General features: G+C 43.7%; 1 pseudogene; it reads right to left on the bottom strand.

The window, feature by feature from the left end:
* Nucleotides 1–10,858, bottom strand: part of LOC120268444 — a 33,384-nt pseudogene extending 22,526 nt beyond the window's left edge.
* Between the last annotated feature and the right edge of the window lie 3,700 nt (nucleotides 10,859–14,558).

Genomic DNA, 14,558 nt, shown 5'->3' with positions numbered 1-14,558 from the left:
TTTGGTATTCTTTTGTCCATCTTTTTCCCCAACTTGAGAGAGTTCTTGACTAGGGTTTTGAGGGATATTGGCTAGGGTTTTGGAGAGGTTCTACGGCTCCAACATCGCGCGTCATTTGGAAGAAGGTTATTGGGAGGGCTTTCGTCGGCATCGATCCGATGAGGTGTATCCTAGACCGGACAAAGGATCCCTTGCGATGAGTAGAGGACTCTCCACAAGACCATCGACACGACCATCAAGGGGGTTTCTTTATGGATTCATTGCTTTTTACATTCGATTTCTTTGATTGTACTTAGCTCCATGGAGAGCTAAACCCCTAGTGGGTACTTGGGATGATTGTGAACCCTAGGATGTATTCGTTTTCATTGAACTTCTTTATTATGCTTTCAATAAATTGATGTTTTATTGTGAGTTCCAACGTTGAATGCTTGATTGTATGAACATTTTTCCCTAGAGTGACACTAGGGTTGAGAGTTCTTGTTGGTAACCTTGTGAGTGAGTGACACACCACGAGCGTTAGACAAAAGCTAGGTTGGAGAGGGTTGAGAGAGTAAGTTGAGGAGGTGCAGGGGCGTCCCCTTTCCCCTCCGGCGTGATAGATTCTACCTCCGTTCCTTGAGTTCTTTGCGGCCATAATAGAGTGGATGGTCTAAGGGATGAATCTCCTATGTACCTTAGTTGCGCGTGCAATGGAGTGAAGCGTTGAGGGGATCTTAGTATCTAGGGCTTAATTGTGGTTAGGGACCTTCCGCCAGGACCAAAGGGTTAGGTCTACAATTAGGAAGATATTTATCACCTGGAATCCCTAGAGCTCATTGCAAATTTATTCGAGTGCGAGGTTGAGAGGTTATTTAATCTCTTCTCCGGGACATGAATAGAGTTAGGCATAGTTGACCTTAGATTTGGGACTATGTATGTAAGGATTTCCACGACTCACCATTGCATTGATTAGGAAGCATAATAGAGAGTTCTTGCACTTGAAGCGATTATCCTAGGTGAAGCATCATCTGAGTACCCCATCTTTATCGATTGCCTTACCTCCTCCTTACTTTTTGCTCTCTTACTTGTTGCTTTTTAATTGTTGAGAATTGAATCATTGTCACACTTATCATTGTTGATATTCCGCATAGCTATGAATCGAATTAAATGTCTTTACTCCCTACTACCTGTGGATTCGATACCCGCTCACCCGGGATTATTACTTTGACAAACCCGTGCACTTGTGGGATATATGACACGTCCGAATATGCGTGTATGTACCGCAAGTGCAAGGGTGTCGAAAGTAATAATTACCCGGTGAGTGGGTAGTCGAATCCACGGGAACAGGGCTACTAGTACTAACTTCTTCTCTGCTTTCTAACCTAATGATAAATGGAAAGGTGTGGTGATCTAATGTGCGAAGAAGTGAATACCGAGAGCGAATATGCAAGTGTTAAATGGATGGAGATCTCAATCGATAAAAGTGGGGTATTCGGGCAATGCTCCCCCTAGGATTCGGTATTAGGGTACCGAATAAGCAAAGTGTTTCTATGATGAGTAAAGTTAAGTCGTGGAAATCTAAATATAATCGGATCCGGCCTACCGATCACCGATACTAGTCCCCCTACGAGGTCCCGGTGGAGAAATCGCTCAATCTCAACACCTCACACCACATATGACTGCAAAGGACTCTAGGGATTCCAAGAGTTGTATCCGATTCCTAAAGATTGATCCAACCCTAATTCCCGGGCGAAGGATCCTAACCCCCTACAAGGTCCCGGCGGAGAAATCTCGCAATCTCACGCCTCACACCAAATATGGTTGCATAGAGCTTAAGGAGCGGAGATAGAATACACTCAATCGGAAGGGAGAGGGGACACTCCACTATCTCATGACTCACCCTCTCAACCCTCTTTTAACCTTGAAGTTCTAACTCTAATGGAGATCTCTCTCACATCAAAGTAACAAATCATGCAAATCCAATCAACCACAAGGATTAATTAAACAAGCAAGCAATGAGAATACAAGATTAAAAACTTAATCAAACTCGGATTAAATAGAAACACTAAGCAAATCCACAAAAAGATGAGAATCCTAGGGTTCACAAGCCCAAATACCCTCTAGGGTTTTTAGCTCTCCATGGAGCAACATACAAAACACACCATCAATGAATGAAAGTACATTAAAACCATAGAAATAAACCCCTTATATATGAACTTATGGCCTTGATGGAGAGCTTCGACGTCTTGAAGGACCCACTCCCAAGCTAGGTTCACCAGTGGCTTCCTTGATGCTATGACGGAGGAGGAATCGATCAAAGTTGGTGACGAAGCGCCTCCAAAGCCACAAAGACCTCCTCTCCAAACCCTAGCCGTCTCACCCCTCAAGAGCCGCACAAAAAATGAGAAAGAATAGGGCAAAACGGATATTTATAGGCCTTAGATCGCTCCGTCATGTGCCCTCACACGCCCTGTGGATTTTTCCACGCACGCCGTGAGGTCGCAAGAATTTTCACCCGGCCGCGTGAACAGTGATTTACTACAGTACTGCTACAGTGAAATTGTTACAGTACTTTTGACAAAACGCGATCCGAACACTCTTCTCTTAAGGCCACATGTCCGGGCATACGTCCATGTGGTAGGCTATAATACTTTTCTTCATTGACGTATCTTTGAGAGGTCTTGCAATCTTCACAAAGAGAAGGAATATGAAGATGTGGCTGCCTTTGTGCCGTTCCAAATAGTGAATTGACTTGAATCTTCTTGGAAGTTGGCACACATCTCCACGTTTATGAAACTCGCTCTCGTGTCTTGGTCCTTGAATTGAACAAGAACTCCCAACATTGTGTCTTTATAGCCTATCATTTGCTTCCTTTTTTTACTCTTCAAGGCATTCACAACCTATATGCATAAAAGAACACCAAATACACAATATGAGACATAAACCACAGTAAAAATGATACTCAATGCATGTAAAGCATATATAAAAATATGTCTACTCAAGCACTTATCAATATACGCAAGGGGATCTTGTCAGATGCAACGCTATGGATACCATGACCGATCACCATCGAGAAAGAAGAATTTTTCTACATCACTTCGGGTCAGCGGGGCCTTAAAGCATCCTAAATACGCCGGGGATGTAAATGACATAGCGTTCCTAATAGAAAATGATGACTCCTTTAGAAAAACGAAGTTATTCAAGTTGTTCCTTTTACCAAAGAAGTCCCGCTCTGACGGCCAGACGAGGAAAGAGAGTCTGGTTCCTAGCCACCACTACACCCCTTCTTCCTGAAATTTGGTCTGTGTTTAGCCGACCTCCATAAAGGATATAGACGCCAGCTAACACCCGTCCGTGTATACGTGTATGTACCGCAAGTGCATGGGTGTCGAAGTAATAATTACCCCGGTGAGTGGGTAGTCGAATCCACAAGGAACAGGGCTACTAGTACTAACTTCTTCTCTGGTTTCTAACCTAATGATAAATAGAAAGGTGTGGTGATCTAATTTGTGAAGAAGTGAATACCGGAGACGAATATGCAAGAGTTAAATGGATGGAGATCTCAATCAGTAAAAGTGGGGTATTCGGGCAATGCTCCCCTTAGGATTCAGGTATTAGGTACCGAATAAGCAAAGTGTTTCTATGATGAGTAAGTTAAGTCGTGGAAATCCAAATATAATCGGATCCGGCCTCCCGATCACCGATAATAGTCTCCTACGAGGTCCCGGTGGAGAAATCACTTAATCTCAACACCTCACACCACATATGACTGCAAAGCACTCTAGGGATTCCAAGAGTTGTATCCGATTCCTAAAGATTGATCCAACCCTAATTCCCAGCGAAGGATCATAACCCCCTACAAGGTCACGGCGGAGAAATCTCTCAATCTCACGCCTCACACCAAATATGGTTGCATAGAGCTTAAGGAACGGAGATAGAATACACTCAATCGAAGGGAGAGGGGACACTCAACTATCTCATGACTCACCCTCTCAACCCTCTTTAACCTTGAAGTTCTAACTCAAATGGAGACCTCTCTCACATCAAAGTAACAAATCATGCAAATAAAATCAACCACAAGGATTAATTAAACAAGCAAGCAATGAGAATACAAGATTAAAAACTTAATCAAACTCGGATTAAATAGAAACACTAAGCAAATCCACAAAAGATGAGAATCCTAGGGTTCACAAGCCCAAATACCCTCTAGGGTTTTAGCTCTCCATGGAGAAATATACAAAACACACCATCAATGAATGAAAGTACATTAAAACCATAGAAATATACCCCCTTATATATGAACTGATGGCCTTGATGGAGAGCTTCGACGTCTTGAAGGACCCACTCCGAAGCTAGGTTCACCGGTGGCTTCCTTGATGCTATGACGGAGGAGGAATCGATCAAAGTTGGTGACGAAGCGCCTCCAAAGCCGCAAAGACCTTCTCTCCAAACCCTAGCCATCTCACCCCTCAAGAGCCGCACAAAAGATGAGAAAGAATAGGGCAAAACGGCTATTTATAGGCCTTAGATCGCGCCTGTCATGTGCCCTCACACGCCCGTGTGGATTTTCCACGCGGCCGTGTGGGCTGTAGAAATTTTCACCCGGGCGCGTGGAATTTGTGGTAGGCTACAGTAATTTTGATATAGTACTGCTACAGTAATTTCTGCGCGCGTCCATGTGGTAGGCTAAAAAAACTTTTCTTCATCGATGTATCTTTGAGAGGTTTTGCAATCTTCACAAAGAGAAGAAGCATGAAGATGTGGCTGCCTTTGTGCCCTTCCAACTAGTGAATTGACTTGAATCTTCTTGGAAGTTGGCACACATCTCCACGTTTATGAACTGCTCTCGTGTCTTGGTCCTTGAATTGAACAAGAACTCCCAACATTGTGTCTTTATAGCCTATCTTTGCTTCCTTTTTACTCATCAAGGCATTCACAACCTATATGCATAAAAGAACACCAAATACACAATATGAGACATAAACCACAGTAAAAATGATACTCAATGCATGTAAAAATATATAAAAAAATATGTCTACTCAAGCACTTATCAAACTCCCCACATTTAAGTCTTTGCTTGTCCTCAAGCAAAAATTAAACATTAAACTCATGGAAAGAAAAAGAGAAGTTCTTGGCCTTAGGTTCACCAAAAGAGTACAAGAATAAAATACTACGATCATGGAGAGAATCAAACACTAGACAAAAACAATCAATGCTCTAGCAAACAATCCAATCAAAAAAATGAATGTGATAAAATCCGAATGCGTGTGTGTGTGAAAAACTCAACTCATTTCAACACTATGTCCACTACCAAATTCTTATTAACATGGGACTTATTTATAAACAGAAAGAATAGGTAGTAGCTTCACACAATCTCTAAGGTAGCCCTTTCCCAAGATGCCTCCCGAGTGATTTTCACACTTTCGAGGTGGTAGCTCTTTCTACCAAGGATGGTAGCTTTCACACATCCCATGAGATAGCTCTCTCTCATTAGGGGCATAACAAGTATCCGACTTATGAGAGTAGCTACATACATCATGGGTGGTAGCTCTTTTCCACCCCCTATGTACAAACAATTTCCAATTCAAATTTTTTTGGATTTTTTTTTAAATAAAAACTAGCACACTAAAGACCCAAACATAATGAACTAGAGTCTTCATAGGTCTATTGAGCGAGAAAAGTGCACAAAAGAGCAATCGGAGAAAAAAATATTCAATAAAAATTGGATGAAAACTATAGCATGATAAAAATCCATGTTTATAACCTCCAAAAAAACTAAGAATTAAACTCTTAACTCTAAGGTGAACCTTCATTGGCAACAAGAGCATGCTCATGAAAACACAAGTAAAAGTCATGTATATGGTGAACCCTCCCCCACACTTAAGATGTACATTGTCCTCAATGTACGCATGCAAGCACAATAAAAATAATAACAATGGAAGCATAATGTGTGTGGGAATGCAATTAAAATAGGACTCCCCTGAACTCCTCATTCTTCGTTTGGTGAAGCCTAACTCATTGGTGTATGTGCTCATCGGGTTGTGAAGCTCACATGACCATGTAACAATATCACATGATCATGTCTATGACTAAAACACCATCAACATCACTCTCAAGGCTATCTGCACATAGACAAGGGGTTCAGTGAAGCTCAACAAAATAGAAAAGATGTACGAGTTCTTATAAGTAAACACATGAAGCACAAACTCGCACAAACAAAACAAAACACAAAGTTAACTAAAGTCTAAAAAAACAAAAAAATAAATAAAATAAAAATAAAGAAAAAAACTATAAATGAAAATAAAAGTAAAGAAAACTAAAGAATCATGAGTGGGATGCCTTAAGCATCAACGTCGTCTTCTGGTGTTGCCGATGTGCCAAAATAATGTTCTTATCCAAGGTTAACCGTATGAAATTCAATCATTTCGGAACAAGTTTTTTTCGGTCCTTGGTGTCATACCCGCAAATAAAGCTTCAAAAAGAAGTCGGTTAAGCATGGATTTGATGAGTACTGGGCTCCACGCGGGCGTGGAGGGCAAGCCAAGCACTTTTCTGGCCTTATTGGGTACTTTTCCAGCCCACGCGGGCGTGTGGGGAAGCCACGCTGCCCGCGTGGGGCGCTCAGTCTCGGCCGGGGGCACCACGTGAGCACGTGGCGCCAGCCCACGCTGCTGGCCAGCCCACACAGGCGTGTGGGCTGGGCGCGCACCAGCGTGGGGCCTAACCGAGCTGCTGGCCAGCCCACGCGGGCGCGTGGGCTAGCTGCGCGCCCGCGTGGGAGAGCAGCCGAATGGCCAGCCCCTGCCCATGCGGGTGTGGGCCGTCCGCACGCCCGCGTGGGCGCTAACCATGGCCAAGAAGCCATGATTGGGCTCCAATGCTTCCAAAAAAATTTCCGATCCATACATTCTAAAGTGTTTCTACAAGATTTTCCATGAAAAACAACACTTATAAACCAATAAAAACTCTATGGATTGGCAAAAATAAGGGCATAGAGAAGATAGGGGAAAATGAAGTTTACCGGAGCAAATCGGTGAAGGAAACTTAATGCAAATGCCGACAAAACAATTTTAAATCTCCAAGGAGTTGAAGAAAATTAGTTTTTGTGCTCAAAAGTTCAGATTCTTGAAGATGTAGAAGTGGGAGAAGATGGGTGTAAGTGGTGAAGATAATGAAAAGTGACCCCTCATAATCTTATACGCCACATGGGGGTGTGGAAATTCCACACCCCGCGTGGGTACTGTACACGGCCGTGTGGAAATTCCACACGACCGCTAGAGCTGCAAAATTTCTGCAGACAGTCCACGCAAGGCTCCAAACTTCAAATTAACACTAATTCTTCAACTATAAACATGAATTACACCCTCAACAATGCCACATACATGAAAATCAATTTAAATCACCAAAATTTTCCATGAAAACTTTAACACCAACAAAAATTCATCAATGCACGCACTCATGAATTTATTACTGCAGAAATGAAAATCTAAACTAGAAAACAATTAAAAACTTGGGTTGCCTCCCAAGTAGCGCTTGTTTTACGTCACTAAGCTTGACGTACCTCTTGCTTACATTATGGAGGCTTGAAAAGAGTGTGTTCCTCCCGACTAGACATTGCATAGCTATTTCCTTTAAACCAAAAATCAGCTTGCCGAGAAGAAGTATTTGTTGGAGAGTCTAACCATCTTACTTTTGGCCTCCAAGGAAATAATTTGGTTTGGGAATTGTCCAAGCTTAGCACAGGTGGGTCATTTGATGACTTCAATCTCCTACCCACATCTTCTTCCCTTCCCAAAAACCTCTCTCTTGCATTGTAAGAGTTGATCAATCACAAAAGAAAGATGCTTGTTCCATAACCTTAGGGTTTGCTTCTTCTAATGTATTTTTCAACTTGAGAGGAGCATGACACTAGCAAAATCCCCTTGAAAAATTTTTCTCGCTCACAAGCACAATCTTCAGTCACACAATCCAAAATCTCAAAATGATATTCAACTTCTTGCTTTTCATTTCCTGCCCCAATGTACTCAATTTGCCCAACTTCTTTAATTATGCTCATGGCCTCATCATGTCTCGGAGACACTTGCCTTGCTTGTTCAAATTCTTCTTTTTCCTTAGAAAGCATGTCCAAGATCTCTCCTAATTGATGCTCAATGTTTTTTATGGAGATCTCATGACAACTTAATGTGGCCTCAATATTTTGGAAACGGGCATCGGTTGCTTCAATAAATCTCGGTAGCACTCTTTCCAACCGAAGTACATCTTCTTCAACTTTCTCATCCCATTGAAGTTCTTGTTGAGGTGCTTCCCATTGTTGTCTATCCATATCCCACAACAGGTTTGGGTAGCTCCTTTGATTTGAATGATAGTTGATGCGATATGGATTGTGTTGTTGATGAACATTTACAAATTGATCAATTTTTCTAGTGAGAGCATCAACCTGAAAATATAAATCTACAACTTGATTAATCATCATTCAAGTTCCATGCAAGAAAAAGTAAATAAGACAAAATAAAACAAAATAGAATGGTGGAAGAAGATAGAGGGGAATATGATGAAAACAAAATAAAACCCGATGACAATGATGGAAGAAAAAGAAAGTGTGGAATAGACAAAATAAAGAAAAAGATAAGTGGCTAGAGCAACAAAGTCCTAGCGTTCCAAGTATCCTATTCCCCGGCAACGGCACCAAAAACTTGACATGTGTCCGTGTATGCGTGTATGTACCGCAAGTGCACGGGTGTCGAAGTAATAATTACCCCAGTGAGTGGGTAGTCGAATCCACAGGGAACAGGGCTACTAGTACTAACTTCTTATGTGCTTTCTAACCTAATGATAAATGGAAAGGTGTGGTGATCTAATGTAAGAAGAAGTGAATACCGGAGACGAATATGCAAGGGTTAAATAGATGGAGATCTCAATCAGTAAAAGTGGTGTATTCGGGCAATGCTCCACCTAGGATTCGTGTATTAGGTACCGAATAAGCAAAAGTATTTCTATGATGAGTAAGTTAAGTCATGGAAAATCCAAATATAATCGGATCCAGCCTCCCGATCACCGATACTAGTCCCCTACGAGGTCCCGTGGAGAAATCGCTCAATCTCAACACCTCACACCACATATGACTCAAAGCACTCAAGGGATTCCAAGAGTTATATCCGATTCCTAAAAGATTGATCCAACCCTAATTCCCGCGAAGGATCCTAACCCCCATACAAGGTCCCGCGGAGAAATCTCTCAATCTCACGCCTCACACCAAATATGGTTGCATAGAGCTTAAGGAACGGAGATAGAATACACTCAATCGGAAGCGAGAGGGGACACTCCACTATCTCATGACTCACCCTCTCAACCCTCTTTTAACCTTGAATTTCTAACTCTAATGGAGACCTCTCTCACATCAAAGTAACAAATCATGCAAATCCAATCAACCACAAGGATTAATTAAACAAGCAAAGCAATGAGAATACAAGATTAAAAACTTAATCAAACTCGGATTAAATAGAAACACTAAGCAAATCCACAAAAGATGAGAATTCGAGGGTTCACAAGCCCAAATACCCTCTAGGGTTTTAGCTCTCCATTGAGCAACATACAAAACACACCATCAATGAATGAAAGTACATTAAAACCATAGAAATATACCCCCTTATATATGAACTGATGGCCTTGATGGAGAGCTTCGACGTCTTGAAGTACCCACTCCCAAGCTAGGTTCACCGGTGGCTTCCTTGATGCTATAACGGAGGAGGAATTGATCAAAGTTGGTGACGAAGCGCCTCCAAAGCCGCAAAGACCTCCTCTCCAAACCCCTAGCCGTCTCACCCCTCAAGAGCCGCACAAAAGATGAGAAAGAATAGGGCAAAACGGCTATTTATAGGCCTTAGATCGCGCCATCACGTGCCCCTCACGCGCCCGTGATGGATTTTCCACGCGGATGTGTGGGCTGTAGAAATTTTCACGCGGGCGCGTGAACAGTAATTTTGATACAGTGCTGCTATAGTAATTTTGCTGCAGTACTTTTCACAAACCGTGGTCCAATCAGTCTTCTCTTGAGGCCACATGTCCGGGCACATGTCCATGTGGTAGACTATAAAACTTTTCTTCATCGATGTATCTTTGAGAGGTCTTGCAATCTTCACAAAGAGAAGAAACATGAAGATGTGGCTGCCTTTGTGCCCTTCCAACTAGTGAATTGACTTGAATCTTCTTGGAAGTTGGCACACATCTCCACGTTTATAAACTCCTCTCGTGTCTTGGTCCTTGAATTGAACAAGAACTCCCAACATTATGTCTTTATAGCCCATCTTTGCTTCCATTTTACTCTTCAAGGCATTCACAACCTATATGCATAAAAGAACACCAAACACACAATATGAGACATAAACCATAGTAAAAATGATGCTCAATGCATGTAAAACATATATAAAAATATGTCTACTCAAGCATTTATCACCAGCCCGCCTGGACAGCCGCTTCGACTAGGGAACTTCTTGTTCCTAGACATGATCAGTTTCAGACTACTAGTCCTGGCCAACACCGATGGGCCAGGAGGGACCCCTAGTATGGACCCCTTCTTTCTAAGTGAGTGAGAGAATGATGCTTTGTTGATAGATATCCCCACATTCAAATTTTCCACCTCCGCATCCGACTTGGATTTTGGGTCACCACCCCTCTTCCCGCCACCTGGAGGCTGAATATTAAATAAAGAGAATTCACCCGCACCGTGAGCCTGCTGTTCAAGGATCGTTCCTTCAGTAGGGTACGCCACCCCTGTATAAATGTGATTAGACCGCTCCCTCTCCCGAGCATAATTACTCTTTGAATTAAAATTAGACGAGGCTTCAGAGGGCGCCACGTTGCTTGCTCTAGCCTGCTCCATCCCTTGAAGTGGGGGATCAATCACTTGCTTGCCGCTAAGCCTTGATTAGGGAAGTGTCTACCACGTCAGCGATGCAGCTACCGATCGGTGAGTGGTGTGGCTCCACGGTCTCACCTCTACCCCGCCGCTGGATGCCGGTGGCTACCTCCTGAATGTTTGAATTCTCTCGGTTTGCATATGGCTCCGGGCACTGCGTTCCCCCAGCTGACATATCTCTGGCTAAACATTTGAGCTCGTCGGCTTCCTTGTGGCTGAGCACCGTCACAGACACCCAAGTCTTTCTATCTCGAACTGACCACCACCAACCTCGGGGAGGCTTGATATCATTTTCTGTCCAAATTTCCGCAATGAGAACTCTGGCATACTTGTTTATCCCATCGAGGTTGCACACCTCCAGTAGCTTCCCCGCTTTCGACAGACCAGCTGTTAATGCGGCAATATCCCTGCACTGCGCCGGCACGCCTTCAAGTAAGATCCAAAAAGCATGGCCTGAGTCTATGCGTTGCGAGCCCAATCTGGGTGACTATTCCTCAAACACAACTTCCCCTATCCCCACCATCGTCTTGACCCATCCGATCATAGCCTCCTTCCAAGCACTGCACGGAGTGGAAATTAGGAAGACCCCGACCGTCTACTCTACAATATCCCATTGCCATTTGCCACAGACAGCACTAAGGACCTTGGCCAAAGAGGACGTTTCCACGGGGCCTCGAGTGACAATGGCCAACACCTTCTCTCGTAGCCGGGCCTAACCAAAAATTTATAAGATTTTTAGTCGGTTTCCAATCGAGAAGAGAAGGGTACGATGTGAGCGGACGAAAACGGGCCCTAGCTTCCTTACTCCCGCATTCGTACGATCTATCCTTCTACACCTGAAGCAGATCAAGGCATTCCAGCACACCTTACCTCATGATCCGAGAGTCTTCTAAGACACTATGCCACCTGACTGGAAATAATCTTAATAGAGAAGGAAAGAGCCTTGTCATACAAGAAATATCGTAAAGAAAGTCAGAAAGCATAGAAAGTTGAGACCGAGAGCTCCCTCGACCAAGCTGCCCAAAAGAAAAGGAAGGAGGCAAAGAGGAAAGACATGATTGCCTGGTCCAGAAGCGGAGGACAACACTTCCTATCGTGTTGCACCCGACTTGCGGTACTCTTTATTTTCGTGTCTGGCTTAATGACCGACCATATGGCCAGCGTAGCGCTAATCTTCTCGCAAGCCTTTTTTTTGAAGTGGACTTAGAAACTTGATCTAACTGTCTTCACTAGCTGGGAAGAATTACCTATACAGGCCAACGGATTCCACTTTTTTTTTTTATACTAAAGAACTGATGGCTCATGGATGGTAACGACGTTCTAGCTTCTTATGTGACTATTCACTGCTTTTTCACCTGTCGCTGGGTTTGTTTACTGGTTGGTGTTCAAGTGGTGTTATATGAGGCATTTTTCATTATGATTGCCTAGTTTAGTTCCGGCTGACCGAGTGTGCTACATAATTTATGCTGACCCGTTAGTCACGGAGACCTTCCTTCTGTGACCCCGATATCGGATATGGTACAGTCGATGGTCCAATACCGGCTGCTATCCTTGATCCCGGACTGGTGCTCTGGCCATGATATCTTTCTTGACGGTTACCTTATTGATTGTCGCTCTTCTCTTCCCATCTCCATCGGTCAGATCTTCAAGTTCTAGTGGTCAAAGAAAAATCTCAAGTCGGTGGAAGAATTCCATCAATGTTTCCTCGTAGCCCGAGCGGTATGAAAAGCAGTCAGCAAAGAAAGAGGAAGCGGTTGGCAGCGGACGGGGCAGTGAATCAGCAATGACCGAAGAGCGGCAGTGAGACCAGCTAGCAGCGGGCTGAAGCGGTACGGATGGTGACAGTTGTTGTCGGTAAGCTGTAAGGCTGTGAGTATCGGTAAGTCTCTACGAAGCGAGCCTTCACTGGGGAGATAGCAACCTCTTCAACTCAACTACAACTACTACTACCTGTACTCAATTACAAGTAATAAAATACACTATAAATACAAGAAAGGAGGTATTTTATTATTGGAAGCGAAGCGACCTAGTCGAGCTATTGTCAAGTTAAGCAGTTCCTCTTGTCGAGCTAGACAAGACTCTACTCGTGCTATAGTCGAGGAAAGCTCGTGCGTTATTCGTGTTAAGCTGTCGAGTTAACTAGACTCGATGAACTAATCCTTTAGGCAACTCCTCCTCTCTGAGAATAGGACACAACCTTAGTTCAGTGCAACAACAAAAGAAAGGACCCTTACCCCCCCTATATCCCTTTTTGGGGAAGATCCAACTCTTTAACTCAATCTACTACTACCGTTCTCACTCATTGACATAAGTAACAGCTACCAGTTCCTTACTAAAATAACTCGTACCGGTACTCTTTAGTTCACAACTCCCTTAGATTAGGGTAGCAACTCGATCCTACTAATTACGTAGAACCATCGATCGAGCGAGTTCGAGGTGGTTCATGCTTTCTATATAACTCGCTGTACGCTAAGGCGCTTGCGGTTGTAAACCATGCGTCATGCGTGCCGTAGTCATACGTAAAATGACAGGTAAGTTGGTGCTTACTGAGGTAAGGAATCTGATCGCTCTGTCCTAGCCAGAGTTTTGTGTTACAAGTAAGTTGCCTTATTCTAATAACTCAGTATCGCTTTTCTCGTTGAGAGAGGCTTAAATCAAACTGGTCTATAATTACAGTACTATTTAGTGAGTATAGTTTTGGATTTTCATACATGGGACTGACCTCTTACCTGTCAGGGGTATTTGAGTTTTGGCCCATGTCTACTTATAAGCTAAGCCAGACGGAACGGTCTTGAGTGGAACTCCCCTTTCAGGGTTTCTGGGGTTGGGAGCCTCAGTAGCCCACGGAGCGGTAGGACATCTAATCTTTCGTTTATAGCTAGCTCAATCTTATTCGGAATGGCAGGTCCACCTGCTGAGGGGAGGTATTGGCCATAAGCCCTACTTAATTTCTCCAGCTGGACTTGAGTCCCTTCAATATTATCCGGCTGGAGAATGTTTATGAGTAGAATTTACCACCGATAGAAGACTTCTCGTTCGAGAAGTTGGGGATTGGATCGGACTGGCCAGCTTCTGCCTATTGATATGCGATGCCCGGTCTACTATCTTCTTCATACGGGTCGGGAGGGAATCACTACCCATATTTGAGGCGCCGTCTTGGCCAGCAAACCCTGAGGATGAGGGGGGTAACTAGCTCCGAGTTTTCATCCGCTTCTAGGGAGGGACCAACATCCGATATGAAGGATTCTCTACTCCGAGATGGGACCGAAGGAAAGAAAACAATAATGATTAAAAAAAAAGAAGGCATGGATAGCACTTCTAGCTAGTCTTTCCATCATCAGTGAAGTGGGAGGCCAAGAAGGTGAACGGGTGCGTAACGCGTGGGAATTTGCCGAACAATTCAGGCCAAATCCTGAATCAAGCTCAAAAGCGTTGTTTGATGAGCCTGCGTAGAATTAGGTAGTTGGTCAGGTAAAGGCTAACCAAGCCAATGATGCTCAGTGGTCTTTTCGGATGATCAGCCACACTGGGACTGAGACATGGCCCGGACTTCCACGGGGGGCAGCAATGGGAAATCTTGGACAATGTGCGAAAGCCCGATCAAGCAATATCATGTGAGTGAAGAAGGGCAATGCCGCTTGTAAAGCTCTTTCGTCGAGTACGC

Source organism: Dioscorea cayenensis, chromosome 9 (assembly GCF_009730915.1).
Source record: "Dioscorea cayenensis subsp. rotundata cultivar TDr96_F1 chromosome 9, TDr96_F1_v2_PseudoChromosome.rev07_lg8_w22 25.fasta, whole genome shotgun sequence".
Taxonomy (NCBI): domain Eukaryota; kingdom Viridiplantae; phylum Streptophyta; class Magnoliopsida; order Dioscoreales; family Dioscoreaceae; genus Dioscorea; species Dioscorea cayenensis.
The sequence above is the reverse complement of the archived record's forward strand: the minus strand, read 5'-3'. Positions and strand labels throughout refer to the sequence as shown.